The sequence below is a fragment of the Centruroides vittatus genome, unplaced genomic scaffold (assembly GCF_030686945.1).
Source record: "Centruroides vittatus isolate TY-2023 unplaced genomic scaffold, ASM3068694v2 contig_1215, whole genome shotgun sequence".
Taxonomy (NCBI): domain Eukaryota; kingdom Metazoa; phylum Arthropoda; class Arachnida; order Scorpiones; family Buthidae; genus Centruroides; species Centruroides vittatus.
In genome coordinates this window covers 2,266,253-2,283,452 of record NW_027120777.1, presented here as the reverse complement: position 1 = coordinate 2,283,452, position 17,200 = coordinate 2,266,253, and the positions used below count along the sequence as shown (strand labels likewise).

Genomic DNA, 17,200 nt, shown 5'->3' with positions numbered 1-17,200 from the left:
GCATCATGGTGAGTCATGATGCTTACTAAAAATTCAGGTCATTGCCCAGACAGTCGTGTAAGTCTCAGTCATATCCATCACATGGTTTAATTTTTATTGTCGATCAAAGCAAGAAACTTTTGTTTATTTAGAAAAATGGAAAAAAGTGAGTTTCGAGCGGTGATTAAACACTTATATTTAAAAGGCTTAACACTGAAAGAGATCAAAGCTGAGTTGGATGAAGTTCATGGCACATCTGCTCCTGTGTTTGCAACTGTTCACAATTGGGTAAATGAGTTCAAACGTGGCCATACATCCACAACAGATGAACGTCGTTTGAGACATCCAGTGGAAGTGACTACTCCCGAAACGATTGACAAAATCTATGATATAGTTTTGAGTGATCAATGAATCAAAGTGCATGAAATAGTTGAGGCCACAGGCATATTGCAAGGTACAATGTTTTCAATTTTGCACGAAAAATTGAGTGTGAAAAAATCTCAGCAAGATGGGTGCCACGTTTGCTCTCAGTGGAGAATAAATGTAATTGTGTGGTTGACTCTGAGGCTATTTTGGCGCTTTTTCGTCACAATCTTGACAAATTTCTACGTCAATACATAACTGTGGATGAAACATGGATATACTACTATCTCTAAAGACAAAAAGAACAGTCAAAACAGTGGGTTTTTGAAGGCAAAAGGGCTCCGAAGAAGGCAAAGACAGCAAAATCAGTCGGGAAGGTGATGGCCACAATCTTTTGGGATACATGTGAAATCATCTACACCGATTACTTGGAAAAAGGAAAAACAATAACTGGAGAGTATTATGCGTCGTTATTGCACCGGTTGAGCAAAGAAATCAAGGAAAAACGTCCTCATTTGAAAAAGAAAAAGATCCTCTTCCATCAAGACAATGCATGGGTGCACATCAAAACTGCAACTGTGCAGTTTCAATGGCCAAAATCACGAAATTAAAGTTTGAATTATTACAACATCCACCGTATTCGGCCCCCAGTGACTTTTTTAAATTTTCGAACTTAAAATGGCTTGACGGACAACGATTCACACTGAACGAGGAGGTCATTGCCCAAACAGATGCCTATTTTGAGGACCTTCTGAAATCTTATTTTTTAGATGGCTTAAAAAAGTTGCAGAAATGCTTGGAAAAGTGTATAGAGCTTAAAGGAGATTATGTTGAAAAATAAAAAAAAATCTACCTAAAATAATTTGTTTTTCTATCTTTTTCTAAGGACTTATTGAACGACCCTCATAACTTGGACAACTAATGTGATTCAAATATTTATACCATTTTTTTTCCATTCCTGTGCCTGAACAGTCATTTATTCTTTTTCTTTATCTAATTTAATTAGCTCCAAATATATTTCCTTTTAATTATTTTTTCTACATGAATTCCTTTTATTTCACAACCATTTAAGTTAGTGTTTTGCAACTGCTAAATTATAATGATTATATTTAATTATGGTTATACCCCATATGTTCACTTATGAGTTTTTAATTTTCATTTTGTTTATATATATATATATATATACAAGTATGTCACTGGAATTATACAATTACAGTTAAATTTATATACTAAATTATTCTGTTTATTTCAGAAATTTTCAAGAAAAGTCATGGAAATTATTAAGCTTCAAATTGAGTGAATACAATTGTGTCCACTCCACACACACATCCATACACACAGAAAAAAACCTTTGAAATTTTTTTGCATTTCTCAACATTTCAAGGTCACCTGCATCCAAAAATGTAAAAATGTTCCAATAGTTTCCCTCTGATATATATAACATAGCCAGGAAAGTAAAATGCATGTTTGACATATTCTAAATGTGATAAATGTTCAGACATAAGCCAAACTATATACACCACCATGAACAGCACGGCACAACTATGACGCAGGAGGCAGAGCAATGATAGTTTGGTCATGAGGTGATGTTTATGCAAGTTCTCTATTAGAAGTATCATGAAAAAGTTCAAAACAATACAGAAGTGTAACAAATTTGCTAAATTGTATGACCAAAGAAAATATTTTGTGAGGACAGAAAGCTGAAAAAAGCAAGAAGAATCCATTTTTATTAGTTTCAAAGCTAAATAAAAGTTTACAAACAAATCAACATGCACATGATCAAACAATCAGAAATAAATCTTCATATGTTACTGTCAAGGAGGCCTATCAAGTAGGGACAAGTTAATTCAAGTCTTCACTTGTCGGAACACAAGTGCTCTTTGCTTACTTTAACTTCATTGACTGACATGGATAAGGCATTTTGTCTAAGTTTTGAGTTAATGTAGAAAAATGTACACAGACACTACACTAAAAATGAATTTAGTTTAAAAATGACATCAAAATGCCCCCTTTTTACCCACAAATCAGACAGGTTTCATGTTTCTTCTCAGTTTCTAGAAATTTAGTTCAATACTTTTTGTACAATAGTTTTTGTAATACAATAGTTTTTGTAATACAAATTATTTCTCAACTGTACCATTGATGATATAATCCTTTGATCCATTTTACAACAATTACCGTATTTACTCGAATTAAGACAACCTTGCATATAGGACAAGGTTTGACTTTTAAGAACAAAATAAAGAAAATTAGTTTTATTAATATAATTCTAATTTATTTCATTGAATCACAAGTAAAACATCAAATGAACGTAAATGGACACATTGTGACGCAAAAATTACTAGCATTTAAACTTTAAGGAAAAATCTTGTAAAATTGACAACATAATGTGTTCACATAAAGCTGGACAATCAGGAACCTTTTTTTTTTTGCCAATTCTTAACAATTGAATCCACTCTCCATCAATTACACTTATGAGTTTCTCTGAATTCTGATTTCTGAATAATCATCTGTTTTCACTTGGGAATGGATTAAAACTTATATCATGCTCCTATGTGATTTTGGAATTTCAATCTGGAATTCAATTCAAAAGCTTTTCCTATTGCTATTCATCTTTATTCCTGACAATATACAAGAACGATTCAAACAACCCACATAAAATACATGTTTTTAAATACAAGAGGTAAGCATCCAGTAAAAAATGCAAATACCCGGTTCACAAAAATTATTTGCAAAAATGCAAAGAATCCTTCACTCGCATGTATAGGACCAAGGATTTTAAAGCTGTGATAAATGAATAAAAACCTTGTCTTATATGTGAGTAAATACAGTAAAATTTTGAATCACCTGAAAATCTCAGAACTAAAGCTAGTTATCCATCAATAATAATCATAATTCTACAAAAACTCATAATTTGTACTAAACAGTTTGTTCTCTCTCTCTGAACATGAGCTAAGAATTAAATAAAAGCATAAGCAAGTCAATAATATTGTTTCAGAGAAGGCATCTATAATGATCACTTGCTGTAGCATAAAGAAAAACAAAAACTAACAATGAGTTGCTTAACTTTCCCAGCAACATTTAAAATTTTGGTGATGCCATCTGTTATGATATTTTATTTAAAAAACATTTTATTTTTAATTATTATAAAATGGCAAAAAGTTTAATTTTGAGGGTAGGAATGAGTTTTATAAAAATTTGTAAATGTTAATAATGAGTAAAATCATCATTATGTCAGACCAGATTCAAGATGACACAAGACTCACCCTTTATCTCCCATCCCATCAACCTATAATCAAAAACATTTAACAGCATCAATCCCTTAATACACAAACCTCCATGCAAAATTTCAGAAATTTTCTATGAAAAGCACAAGAAACATTAAACTTCAGAGTGAACAAAATCATGCCCCCTGCACACAAATAGCAGACAGACAATCCTGAGGTCCCCTAGTCTCACATAGAGCTAGAATCTTACCCTTTTGAAGGAAAAAAATCTTTGATATAGCACTTTTTAAAAGTTTTGCTTACAAATTAAGATGTACCATATAATACCAGAGGTAAGATGTGAACTTCAACAAGGGATTTACCAATCCCTGTATGAACAAAATGTCAATGGAACCATACCTGTACATGTGACCCTTCATGAGAAATTAACTCCAAAGGTCAGTTTTTACCATAAATCAGTATACTACTTATTCTCCATGCTCCATGTTGGTCAAGACCCACCATCGCTCATCTTGATTGATTCTCCGCACATATTGCTTGCACCTCAGTGCCCACACCCCAAAGACCTCAAGTGGGTTACTCAAAGCTGGCATAATTGTGTGGGCTAAACATTTAAACACAATGTTCTTAGCAGAGTGATGCAATTCACAATTGCATGATTTCTGGAAGTAGGCCAATTTTAGGGACCTGTATCTTGCAAAGTCTCACACATAGTGGTATGGCTCCTTTGACCTTTTTGCTCTTATGGGTAGTCTACAGCTGCGATAAGATCTCAACCATCTCATTCAGACTGGATAATTGTATGATACCGGATTAGGTAGAAGTTTACTTTTAGGTAATTTGTGTATCCCAACGTATATAAGCAATTTACCTATACTTCTATCTCCAGTTGATTGTCTTCTAGTTATGAGACAATACCCTACCTTGCCCTACTTATAATTCATCTTACCTCTTACCCTATATTGATAATCAGATTAAAGGTTAAATTTACCTATGGTGGCAAAATGGCGATTCCAGCAAACAGAAGAAAAAGTGGGGACACACGTTCTAACCTAACCTATTCTAATTATTTGATTGGCAATAATTATGATAATTTATTAAAATAGGTTAGAACGTGCATCCTCACTGTTTCCTTTCTTCTGTTTGCTGAAATCAGAGATGAGCCGCCATTTTGCTACCATGGGTAAATTTAACCAGATTAAGCAAGCAAAATGCAATGAAAATCCAAATATAAAAAATGACAAGTTATTCATGTCTAAAATACGATAAAAAAAGTTAAAAATTTTCAGCCAAATCTAAATTAAAATGTCTTATTGCAATTAATATCGCATTAACTGTCCTTTAAATACGTTAAAAATGAATAAACACAATTAAATTTAATCTGAATAAACGGAAATGTCTGAACCAAATAAAATCGCATTGTTCACTATGAAAATTTACAATTTTCTTATTCACAAGCGTTTATTATTTGCTAATTTTACTCTTTATACTTTATAATTTAATTAAAATAATGTTTAGTACACAAAATACAAAACTGTTTACAGATTATACTTACAAAAGCAATTTTAATCACCAACACCGGAATAAAACGGCAAAACACGAGAAAATGGCGACTTAGAATAAAAGAAAAATTAGTTGCCAAATTCCGAAAATTACTGTAACGATAAGATACTCCATTTCATAGCCCAAAATTCGCCAACACAAATATACTGTATTTTTAATATTTCATAATGGATTTACTTATTTTATAAAATATAAAAATAATTAAAAATTTTCATATTGATTTTTTAATATAATAGAGTTAATTTTTAACTAATTCTTAACTTCATTTTACTACTATTAATACTATTTCAATCTTTCAAGAGGTCAAGGTGACAGCCTACCGCTCTGGGGGACCCGGGATCGAATCCGGACGGGTCGAAAAATCCCCAGGAATTTTCCTTGTCCGGATATGTCGGGCCCCGTTCCCCACTCCATTGTGGGCCCGGCCGAATCCATAATGAGCTTGCTATAAGAGGCCCTCTTAGTGCCCACGGGCAGAAAGTTTAAAAAAAATATGAATACTATTTTAATCTTCAATATTAAAATCTGAATTTGAGATCTTGTAAAGAATCTTTTTATTGTATCCAATATGATTATTTTTACCGTTATATACATAAAAATTTGTTTAGAAGTAAACATTTGAACCGAAAAGACTGTTTTATTTTATTTCTTGGTGATTATTTATCGCTTGTGAAGTAAATTGAATAACATCTGCATAGAAAATAGAAATGGATTAATATATAAAATACACATTCTAATGATAAATACAAAATGTAAATGTAGTAAGATGATATTATATAAATGAAAGCTATACCTATGAGGTAAGACATACTTAAATTAAGTAACTCGCATGAAAGTTGGCCGCTTTTTTCAAATTTCTGTATGTGATAGAAAGCATCTCATACAAAATCCTTGCTACTCAGAAAATTCCTCATTAATTAAAGTATTATGCTAAAAAGATAAAAACTAAGAAAAGAAGTTAATACAGTATCGAAATTATTTTCTTTGAAATTTAATGCTTCATTTAAAGATTATTCTCAACTGATTTTATTAACTATTTGCTAAGATATAAATTTCATTACTAAACACGATTTACATTTAAAAAAATCTAAACTTTACAAATGAAAAAGAGCTAAATTCTTTTCATTAAGTCTTCTCTAAGGAATCAGTAAAAGAGCTCAAATTCAGAAATCTATCTTTTAATGTTTACACTACGTTCTGTGGAGTAGAATGTTATGAAATTTGGACATTATGCAAAGATCATTCTTTCACTGATATTTTTTCTCTTGAGTATTGATCTTGTAGGACTTTACTAAGATATTCTGAGTCTGTTAAGGCTGAATAATCTTGTGAAGTCCCTAAAATCGAGTCAAAATTACGAATAACTATAAAGTTCCTAAATCGGGAAGTTTTGGAGGTCAAATCGGGTCAGGAACACATGTTGGTGATGTAGACCAAACAGGAAGGAAACGTTCTTACTTATTTTAAAACAAACGCGACGCGATGATAAACGACAGAGAGGAATGTCAACCGAGAGAGAGGGAGCTTTGTCAAGGTGCTCGCGAACAAGTGTTGTGTCTAAACAATCGAGAAAAGGAGGTTAATGACCAAAAGGACATCTGTTAAGTCATGTAAGCCCGAACCCATTAGGGAGTAAATGGCCACAAAACATCTGGTAGACCGTTTAGGTTCAAAGACGTCAGAGAAAAGGGCCATACGGAGTAAAATACAAGCACGGACTTCAAAAGCTCCGTCAACACCTCTCGGGTTTTGCCTAGAGACAAAAGAATCGGGGTAAGGGAAAGGACGAACAGGACCAATCAAAAGGTAAGATGCAGGAAAAATCCTATAAAACCCTCAAGTCTCAAGGTCAAGCGTCAGTTCTCCTCAAGATTTTGGTGCACCCCCTCCGAACTGTTCCAAAGTGCCAACACATCTCAGCCGACCCCTCCAGACTTGAGATCTTGTGACCCAGAAGATCATTCCACCATCTACGCCTGCCCCGGGGCTGCAGCACCAACCTCGACCGAAGGTCGACCTGCCACAAGACGACGATCGTCGAAATCAACGCCGGCTTGAAAGTAGACTGTTTTTGTTCCTAGTGTAAGTTACCTTTATGACAAAATAAACGATTTTTGTGTAAGACACTTGTCATCTTTGTCCTGCCGCCTTCAGGCCGGCCTTCTCGATAAAGGGGCCCGGGTGCAAGAAACTATTTGGGCCCAAATGTTTTTCTAAAATAAAAAAATTTACAAACACGAACATATATTAATGCATGTTTATTTAAAGCGTGATTTTGTTCTTGCTAATACATTAATTACTTCAGAAAAATTACTAAAAATACTGCATTCTTGATAATGTTGGGGCCCCCTCAATCGCGGGCCCCGGTGCGTAGCATCCGCCGCACCCCCCCACCCGATGGCCGACGCCTGCCGCCTTCACCCACATAAGATTCACTCCTAGGTTTTCCTGACGCGTAATTAATCTTAAGAAGTTCCCAAACTAAAAAGTTGATATATGTATGTATGCAGTGGTGATATTCGAAATATTTAACAAGGGGTTCGCTAGCAGAAAAGTTTTCCCTGACAATCACCGACAAACGAAATGGAAGTTTTGGCTAGAAATAAATACAATACCTCCTTTTCTTGCAACCATATATCTAACAATCAGTGGCGTATTTAGAACGTAACGAGCCATAGGAGAAGGCCAGGTAACTATAGTATTTTAGAGCTGTCGACCTTTTTTTTTTTTTTTTTTTAAGGCAGAGGAATTCTTTACCGCGATATGGCGCTTCTAGAAATAGGCACATGTCATCATCTCTCGAGATACATTACACTTTTTCTTTCGCTGTCCATAGCCCGACACGTGTTCCACAGCCATCTTGTATTGTCTCGCGCGCGTGGCATTCTGGGATCTCTCTTATGACTGGATCTACTTTCAAGAACACTCTTGAATCGATCGCGATTAAACCTCGATTGCAACGGTCGAGAGAGATCGCACCAAGACATACTCCCTGACTTTGCTCACAATCTAGATTGAAATGCTCGGTGCAAACGGGGTATAAGCAGTGGTGATATTCAGCGGGTTCGCACAGGTTCGGCCGAACCCGTTGTTAAAATTTTCAGTTTTCCGAACGGGTTCGCCCGAACCCGTTGTTAAAGTTTTCCGAACGGGTTTCGCCCGAACTCGTTAAAATTTTCAGTTTCCCGAACCTTGTTAATAGTAACTGCAAGGATACTTTCGAGACAGGAATTAATCTTGAAGATTTTTGGAGCCATAAAGCTATTGCTTTCTCTAAAATTCGAGAAATTGCTTTACGGTACCTAACTTTATTTTCAACCACATATTTATGCAAGCAAGGATTCTCAGTGCTTTTGATAATTAAAAATAAACATCGAAACCGGTTGGATGCCAGTGCCGACATGCGTTTGGCTTTGAGTAGCACTGAACAAAGAATCCAGCAGTTGGTAAACACTATGCAGTTACAAAAATTGCACTAAAATAATATAATTAATGTAACATTTTCGCAAATAATATAATACTCTTGGTTTCGAATAATTTTATACATGTTTAATTTATAGAACAACCTTATAAGAACTTATATTACTGCCAAACAGCTCGTGGTTCATGGCAAGAGAAAAATTTTGGTAAATGGTCCCTCATCACTAAAAGGTTAAGAACCACTGCTTTAAATGCTAAAATTTGTTTTTTTAGACATTAAAGAGTCAATTATTAGTTCATATTTTGGTCATATATTAGTTCATAGTCCAAATGAATAAAAATCTGAATCAATAAACCAATTGTTCAAGTCCTCAGTTTTACAGAAATATACAGTAAGACCTCACTTAACGCTGCCTCGATTAACGCTGATTCAATATAACACGGTCTGCTCGAAGTCTAAAATAAAAAAGAAAAAAAAAAACGCTCAAAATTTACGCCGATTCAAATTAACGTGGCATTTTATTGATTTGTATATACTACGATTATTCCCAAACGAACCAATTGACAAAAGGGGCAATTCGTCGTAGCGCCATACTTTCCTTAATTCTATGTTTGTTTTGTGCAATTTTGGAAAAAATATAACATCACGGATGCCGTAGGCAATATGTTAAAATGACCCGGTTTAACGCTGTTTCGCTTAGCGCTTTGTCCACTAGGAACGCACCCCTGCGTTAAGTGGGGGTCTTACTGTATGTTTAAAACGAATCTCGAGAGTGCTTCAATCTAGTTTTTCCTCCTTTCGTTATATATATATAGAAATAAAAGCCATTGTACTCGTAGTAAAACATTTAATAGATACAATGGGAATGTTGTCTAGTAAAGCAGCTTTAATACAGCTGGGTCAAGGTGTTTAGGACAAGTTTAGAGAATTTGCAGCTGGATGAACAAATTAGGTCTGTGCTAAACCAAAATTTTGATATCTATGTCGAATATCAAATACCTAAATATTGAGTGTAGTATATCGATATCGATATTGGAACATTTATCGATCGGCACAACACTAAAGCAAACAAGTGATAAAATCCGTTTTAAATGAAAGTTTTCACCTAAAGGCAGCTTCGGAAAACTCGGCAGTATCAGCCAATCAGATTTTAAGTAAGCATCCACCCGCCTGTAGTATAATGTAATGTTGCCAGCCTTCTGTCGTGAAAACTCCCTAAACTGAACTGAAAATTTCCCTAAAGCCAACAGAATTTCCACTAAAAACCGAAACAAGTTACTACTAAACAGCTTTACTCCAGATGCAATGCATATAAAAAAATATATTAGTCTTTTGACCAGAGAAATACAAAATTTTCACTTTAGGGCGCATGAATACAGTTGAACAGATGCATCATATGATGAAGCGACATGCATTGCATCTCGCCCTGAATTTCCCCCATCCTGTTGATTTCCTGCTAAATTAGCATCACTGATATAACGTAGGCCACGAAATGCCTAATTCGGGTACAGATACAATAAGATAAAAATGAAATTAGTATTACCAAACTTTATATTTTGTGCAAGAATTGAAGATTTTAATAAGTTAATTAAATCTAAACTTCGATACATTAAATTTAACTTTGAATATGCATGAAATAAATACATCAATCAATACATCAACGCTAATACAAAGGGGGAAAATCTACGTGACGTCACGTTGTTGACAATTAAAATTAATCACGTGGCAAACAAGTGGTTGTCTTCAGATCTTACGTAAATATATATCTGATATCTTAAATAAATTACAACACATGCCTAGAAACTTTTATCTTTACAAATGGATGTTCAAAGATCATCTTATAAGAAATGATATTATTTTATAAATGATGTAGGAATATTTAACATTGTAATTAAAGACAGCAAACTGTAAGCTTATTTACTTTATACTGTTTGTTTTTTTTTTTCCTTATTCAATTTAATAAAATAAAATAAAATCAATGATTATAATAAATGTATTTTAAATGTACTGTACATCTTATATATTGTACAATAACACAATACATGATATCGACAAAGCATATTCTCTTTAATTTACACATTTAACAATGTTAATGCAAAATATATAAAAATATGTCACAGAATTTTTAATTTTTTATTAACTTGTAATGCAAATAATGCATTTTACTGATTTAAAATTATTATTGTAATAATTATATATAAATTGCAATTAATTACAGTTAATAATTTAATGTGATTGTTCAAAAAATAAGTACAGTTTAAATAATGCAGTAAAAGTGAAATTATTAGGTAAAATCTCGTTACTTTGGCATTATATGTCACTGTAATTTAGTCTAACAGTCTATTGCAATGGAATACAAATAATAAAGTAAATTACAATGGTATGCAGATTTCAAGCATTACATCAAAATAAAAGTAAGGACATGTTTGCTGAAGTATTGAAATGTAACTTCTGATAGTGATTCATGTCACTTATTACTTTGTTTTCTTTTATTTAATCAATGAAAATTGTTTTTCTAAAATCAAATTTTAAATTTCAACAAAGTTTAGTATATTTTCAACTCCACAGTGCCTGATTTATGGTTACGAGTGCTGCAGGCTGCTAACATTTTGTGTACCCTTTACAAAAATCATATTTCTGCCCTAGTGTAATTTGTTTTGTATTTTTGTAATAAGAAATTACACAGTTTTAGTGGAATTAATTCTGGTAAACTGTTGCAAAAATGACTTTTTTATCAACACATTATTTTTAACAGACCAAAAAAATGGGATTAAACAAAAAAATTGTGCATTCTAGGCTACATCGTAGTCAGCCTTTTCAGTAATCAGGCACTGCAATTCCATGAGATATACAAAGTATCAAAAAGTAAATAAATAAAAATTTTAATTAGTTGAAGAAAACTTAATTCAATATGTTATAAACTTTTTGAAAGCCTTTAACCATCATTCAAAAATATATTTGAGGATGGAGCTTAGTCTTCAAAAATAATTAAATAATGTTAAATTAAAATTGCTCGTATTTTTAACAGACATTTTAATCTATTATAAAACAGTATTTGATTCAATTCAAGAAAACATATAAAGTAAATTTAGTCACATAAAATAGTAACTCCAGAAACTTTCAGGAAAGATGTAATCCAGTGTATATTTAGTTAGGATGAAAAATGGCATCCAAAAGGAGAATGGTATAAATTGTTTTTATATATATATATATATATGTATGTATATATATTTATAAGAATCCTTTATTCTGTCAAATTTTTTTCTTCAAAGAAAAGTATTTGCAATTTTACATACCATTGGGCTTTAAAACACATTCAAACTAATATCCAGGTAGTGAATGTATGTAATATATGAGGGCAGTTTTTTTCAACCTCCAATGGTCCATAAAACAAAGACAAGTGTAAATAACAAAATGAATTTATTACCATAAGTTAGGTACAAACATGGTTACTTTTCGACATATCATCGTGAAGATTGAGGCATTTGTCTATCTGTGGATGAGCTTTGAAATCTGCTTTTCATAGAATGTTGCCACCAGTGACTTGAGATGGGCCTTAACGTTGTTTTGAAAATTTGTCATTAGTCTCGAACCTCTGCCCTCCTAGCCACGTTTTCAGTTCAGAAAAGAGGTGGAAGTCTTCACATATTAAAGGCCACCTTTCAGACTTAGCTTGGAACTTTTTAAACACCCAGCATACAGCCCCAATTTAGTGTCAAGTGGCTTCCACCTTTTTCCCGAACTAAAAATGTAGCTAGAAGGGCAGAGGTTTGAGACTAATGACGATTTTCAAAACAACGTTAAGGCTATCTCAAGTCACTGATGGCCACATTCTACGAAGAGCGGATTTCAAAGCTTGTTCGTAGATAGACAAATGCCTCAATCTTCACGATAATTATGTCGAAAAGTAATCGTGTTTGTACCTAACTTTTGATAATAAATTCATTTTGTTATTTGCACTTGTCTTTGTTTTATGGATCATCAGAGATTGAAAAAACAGCCTATGTAATTTACCATTAAAACAACATTTAATTTCTTCTAAAAATATCAATAAATATACAGTATGTATTGTAAACAAAGTTTCATCTTCTGGAAACTACAATTTATTTTATACATGAAACATTTTTGGCCTATCAAACCAACATTTGGTTTCCAGAAGCAATTTATATTTCTTATAATTTACAATATGATGCTACAATTTATTGAATTTGTTAAATATTATAAAACAGTTTTGAATAGTAATTTAATTTGCATTGAATAGAAATATTTTGATTTAAAACTATACTTCAATGATATTAATGCATTCTAATAATAATTATTAATTATAAATACTCATATTTTCAGGTACTAGATTTTATGATATTATACTTCAAGAGAAGAATGGTTTGAAAAAAGCTGAAGTTGAAAATCATCTCCATTTTATTTTAAGAAGTTTTTATTTAATTTTGAGATAGCAGAGGTAAAAACTTTAAAAAGATACTTCATTTGGTAAGAATGCCTTCTGTTACTTGAAACTTAACCAAATTAGTTTATAGAACTTATTAACATCAAATTAAATGCTGATCAAAGTTTCTTCATATCCCAGTTTCAACAGTCATACAATTTCATAAAACAAACTTTAATAAATCATCCTTTTCTTTTTACTTATAAATCTATTTTGAATACTTCTTTAGTACAAACAGCAAATTAAATTCTATAAGTAAACAATGTTATAATTAAAGATTTACAGAACTCTGAGAAGTAACCTTAAAAATCATATACCTCTGTAAACAAAACTAGGCACATAAGATCATCCAACCATCAGCCAAATTAATCAGGCAGAAATTATGCTACAAATATTAATTGAAAATTACATGATTAGAACAACTAGGGGTAGATATTAGGTGCCATTTCTGTTTGGTATCCTCTTTCACAATTTTACATTTCCAAAGTACAGCTAAAATACCCTGTGGAGACAACACATTTTTTATTTTGACACTAGGCACAAGCTCTGACTCACTACTGTAGACCAAAGATGACACCATTCCAATTTGCAAGAACACATACTAGTGTTCAAATTAATATGATTTTTATGTTTAACTATTAAATAATATTCTAAAAATTTTCTTTATGTAATATTTTAATATCTTCCTTTTTAATTTGACAGTTATATGTCTGATCATACAGGTGATTACAATAGCAATCACCTGTGTTTTAATCTAAAGCAGTCTGATTATCTCTTGACACAATGATGCAGCCGTGTTCTCTCTCTAAAACTGCAAGAAACTGAATTACTACTATACAGTAAATACAGTGGCGTGCCGTCATTGGAAGCAATGGAAGTGCTGCTTCCACCTTCCAATGACCTTCCCTTGTATTTTATAAAATATAAATTTTCATATGTTAACGTACTCTTAATTAATTAAAATTAATATTTTATTATAACTGCATTATGTATCTTTTACAAATTTCTATACTACGTGTGAAAAAAACGATAAGATTGCTATTGTATATTCGAATAATTCGGTGGCGGAAGGAATGTCAAAACAGGGTCAGTTTCCAATCAGCCAGATTATATAGGCACTGGCACATGAGGTTTACAGAGCACCAACCTCACCCGGTTTAGCTGGTAGAAGCAACACACGCATAAAGCATCCAATTTTATATCCCGGAGTGGTTCTGGACTGTTAGCCGCCTGCTAGATATTCGGCCACCCTCGCCCGATTATGTGAATCATGAGCAGACTAGATCAACGGCGGGCAACCCCCGGCCTGCGGGCCAGCTACAGCTCGCAAAAAGTTTCTATCCGGCCCGCGAGATCTTTAATAGATTATTAAATTGGAAAAATAACTAATTAATAGTTATTTTTCCAATTCTTTGTATTTTTCGAAAATGATAAGAGAAATAAATGTAGTAATTAACTTTTTATTTATTTATTTCATATTTGCAGACTAAAAAATTACAAGTCACAAGAAGGCGTCAATTGACTACTACGGCCCGCGGAAAAAACGTAAAATTTATTCTGGCCCATGTTATAAAAAAGGTTGCCCACCCTAGACTAGGTTTATAACTTAACCCAACTGATAGGAGTTTACTGGCATATTTTTATGATAGTTCTGTATAGTTGACAAAAGTTAAATTAAAAAATCCATTAAAATATTTGATATATTTATTCTGCGTTTATTCTCCTCTCCCATCTTATATTACTTACGGATTTCAATGTTAAACCGGTGATATTACGATTTAGTATGTCCTATCTGTAAGGGGATGGAGAAAAAACATGTACAATTCTAATACAGTGTTAAAAAATTAACTGTTACCTTGGCAACATCATTTACAACCAAATTTAATGAATGAGACATACAATGGTACAAAAAAAGCTCTAGAATTTATTTTCCTTAAATTTACGATTTATGTATCCATTGTCATAAAAATTTGTCTTTCCAATGTTTTCCCAAGACTACAGATATTTAGGTACAAAGTAACTGGTTTCGACTTATTTCTACTTAAGAAGTAATTAAATAATTAAGAGATTAGGGAATGGGGACATAAATAAAACCCTGCTGAAAGAGCCAGAATTTTACTTAAACAAAAGCTTAACCGAACCAATCACTAGCTCAGTACAGTGGAGAACTGATTTCCGTGTACACCTGGTACTAAAACGAATTACAGTAGTTAGAAAACAAATGAGTATTAAGTTTAACATATTTAGATTTTTACAGCTATGGTGAGAAACGTTTAAAATTTACAACAGCCCTGTCTCGTCCTTTGAGATATACTAGTGATGCGACAAAAGAGGCATTTGACATTGACCGGTATCGGCGCCCTCAGGATTTGGCGGCTTGCATGCATGCACGCGCCACACACCTACCAGGACGTCTCTGATTCCATTCATTAGCCACTCATAGGGATCTATTTCACTAAGTGGATTGTTTTAAGATTTAAAAAGTAAAGAATATTTTGTTATTTTTATGTACGTTTCTTCACAAAGTTATATTTAATTATAAGTTTCTTTAAAAATATATTCATACAATTGAAGAATTTTTTGTACTAGGTATGTATATTCATCACACATTTTGTTTTACCAAGTTTTTTTTTATAATTTTAATTTTAGCCCTTATATCGTGGCTAGTGATTAAAAAATTTATTTTAAAAAAGTTTTGGCTCAAGACCATATAATGAAAAAGAAAACATTATTAAAAGAGAAAAACCAATGCCTAAATTAAATATAAATACATCAACAAAAAAATTTCGACATTTCGATGATAAAATTTATGATGAATGACAATTCTTTCGTAAAATTGAAGCAATTTGGAAATCAAAGCGGAATAGAATTTAACATTGGTAGACAATATAAAATAAATATTGAAAATTATAACAAGATAATTACGATTAATAGATATATCTAAATTAACAGATGTTATATGTTTTTTCTCAAAGCAAGAATTGGCATTTAGAGGGCATAGGGAATTTATTGAATCTAATAAGAAAGTTCAATATAATTACCTCTGTTATTTATTAAGTACATCAGATAATTTATTAAAAATACATTTAAAGAAGTATACGGTTTTTACTGGCTTATCGAACAAACGAATACGAACGGGCCCTGACGCGCAATTAATTGATTGCCCCTGTAAGTCGGCTTCTTACAGAAACACAGCTTCCCTATCATCAAATGTCATGGCACGCCACTGAGTAAATATCTGATATATTATTATACAGCAAATTTTACTTATTTTTCTACATATCCAATTTTTTTTCTCTTAACTATATTATGTAAATATCATAACATTACTGAAAAATTTGTATTTACTACACAAATTAAATTATTTTATTTATTATTTTATTGATTATTGATTTTTATTTTAAGAAAAATTCAAAATGGTCAACTCCAAGTTGTAAGCTATGTTGTAAATATAATTCAAAAATGTTTACAACTTAGAGATGGTTATTTATTCTTCATATGAACAATGCCTTGATGCACATAAGTATCACTTATGTAATTTTGTTGCACTCAAATGATGTTGATTTCTTAAGTCTATCAATATCTCTTGGACTATTCTAGTTCACAGGTGATTTCAGATGACTCTGATAGTGAAAAGTCAAATAGAAAGTAAAATGAAAAATATAACTGAAAATTAAAAATTCTCAAAAAATATATATATATTAATTTGTAATAATTTAGTCCATTGTGCATGACTTTGATTTATTCTGTATATTTTCCTAGAATAAATTTATACACTATAAAGGCAGGACATAGCAGGTTGTTTTTTTTCCAGCTCTTTCTGACACAGCACAAAAACATACAGTCACAAAGAAACACAAAAATTTACAGTCTATATGATCTATTAAGGTATATACAGTTCAATCAATTAGTTTAACTAAACGTGTAAATCATAAACATTATTCATCTATTTTTAAAAGTAACTAAATTAGATATATTAGTTATAATTAAAAGTTATCATTATTTTTCATCTGCTTTTGCTAACAAGTTATTGACTCCATCATCCATAACTTGCTAGCAATGTCAGATGGAAAATATTGATGGAAATTTTACAAAGTTATTGATGGGATGAATAAGGGGTTGTCCATAAATTACATCTGCATTTTTCTTGAAATTTTTACCCTCCTCTCCTCTTGTCTCAATTCGTCCAAGTTTCTGTAACTC

General features: G+C 32.1%; 2 protein-coding genes across 2 annotated transcripts in view; one reads left to right on the top strand and one right to left on the bottom strand.

Moving 5' to 3' along the window:
* Hel25E (ATP-dependent RNA helicase 25E) overlaps window positions 1-5,236 on the bottom strand; it is a 30,627-nt gene extending 25,391 nt beyond the window's left edge. The window contains exon 1 of the mRNA XM_067284681.1: window positions 5,125-5,236. The gene's annotated coding sequence lies outside the window, so the exon portion shown is untranslated. The remainder of the gene's footprint in view (window positions 1-5,124) is intronic.
* A 4,922-nt stretch (window positions 5,237-10,158) lies between these two features.
* The window catches only part of Sardh (Sarcosine dehydrogenase), a 51,085-nt gene continuing 44,043 nt past the window's right edge, over window positions 10,159-17,200 (top strand). The window contains exon 1 of the mRNA XM_067284602.1: window positions 10,159-10,460. The gene's annotated coding sequence lies outside the window, so the exon portion shown is untranslated. The remainder of the gene's footprint in view (window positions 10,461-17,200) is intronic.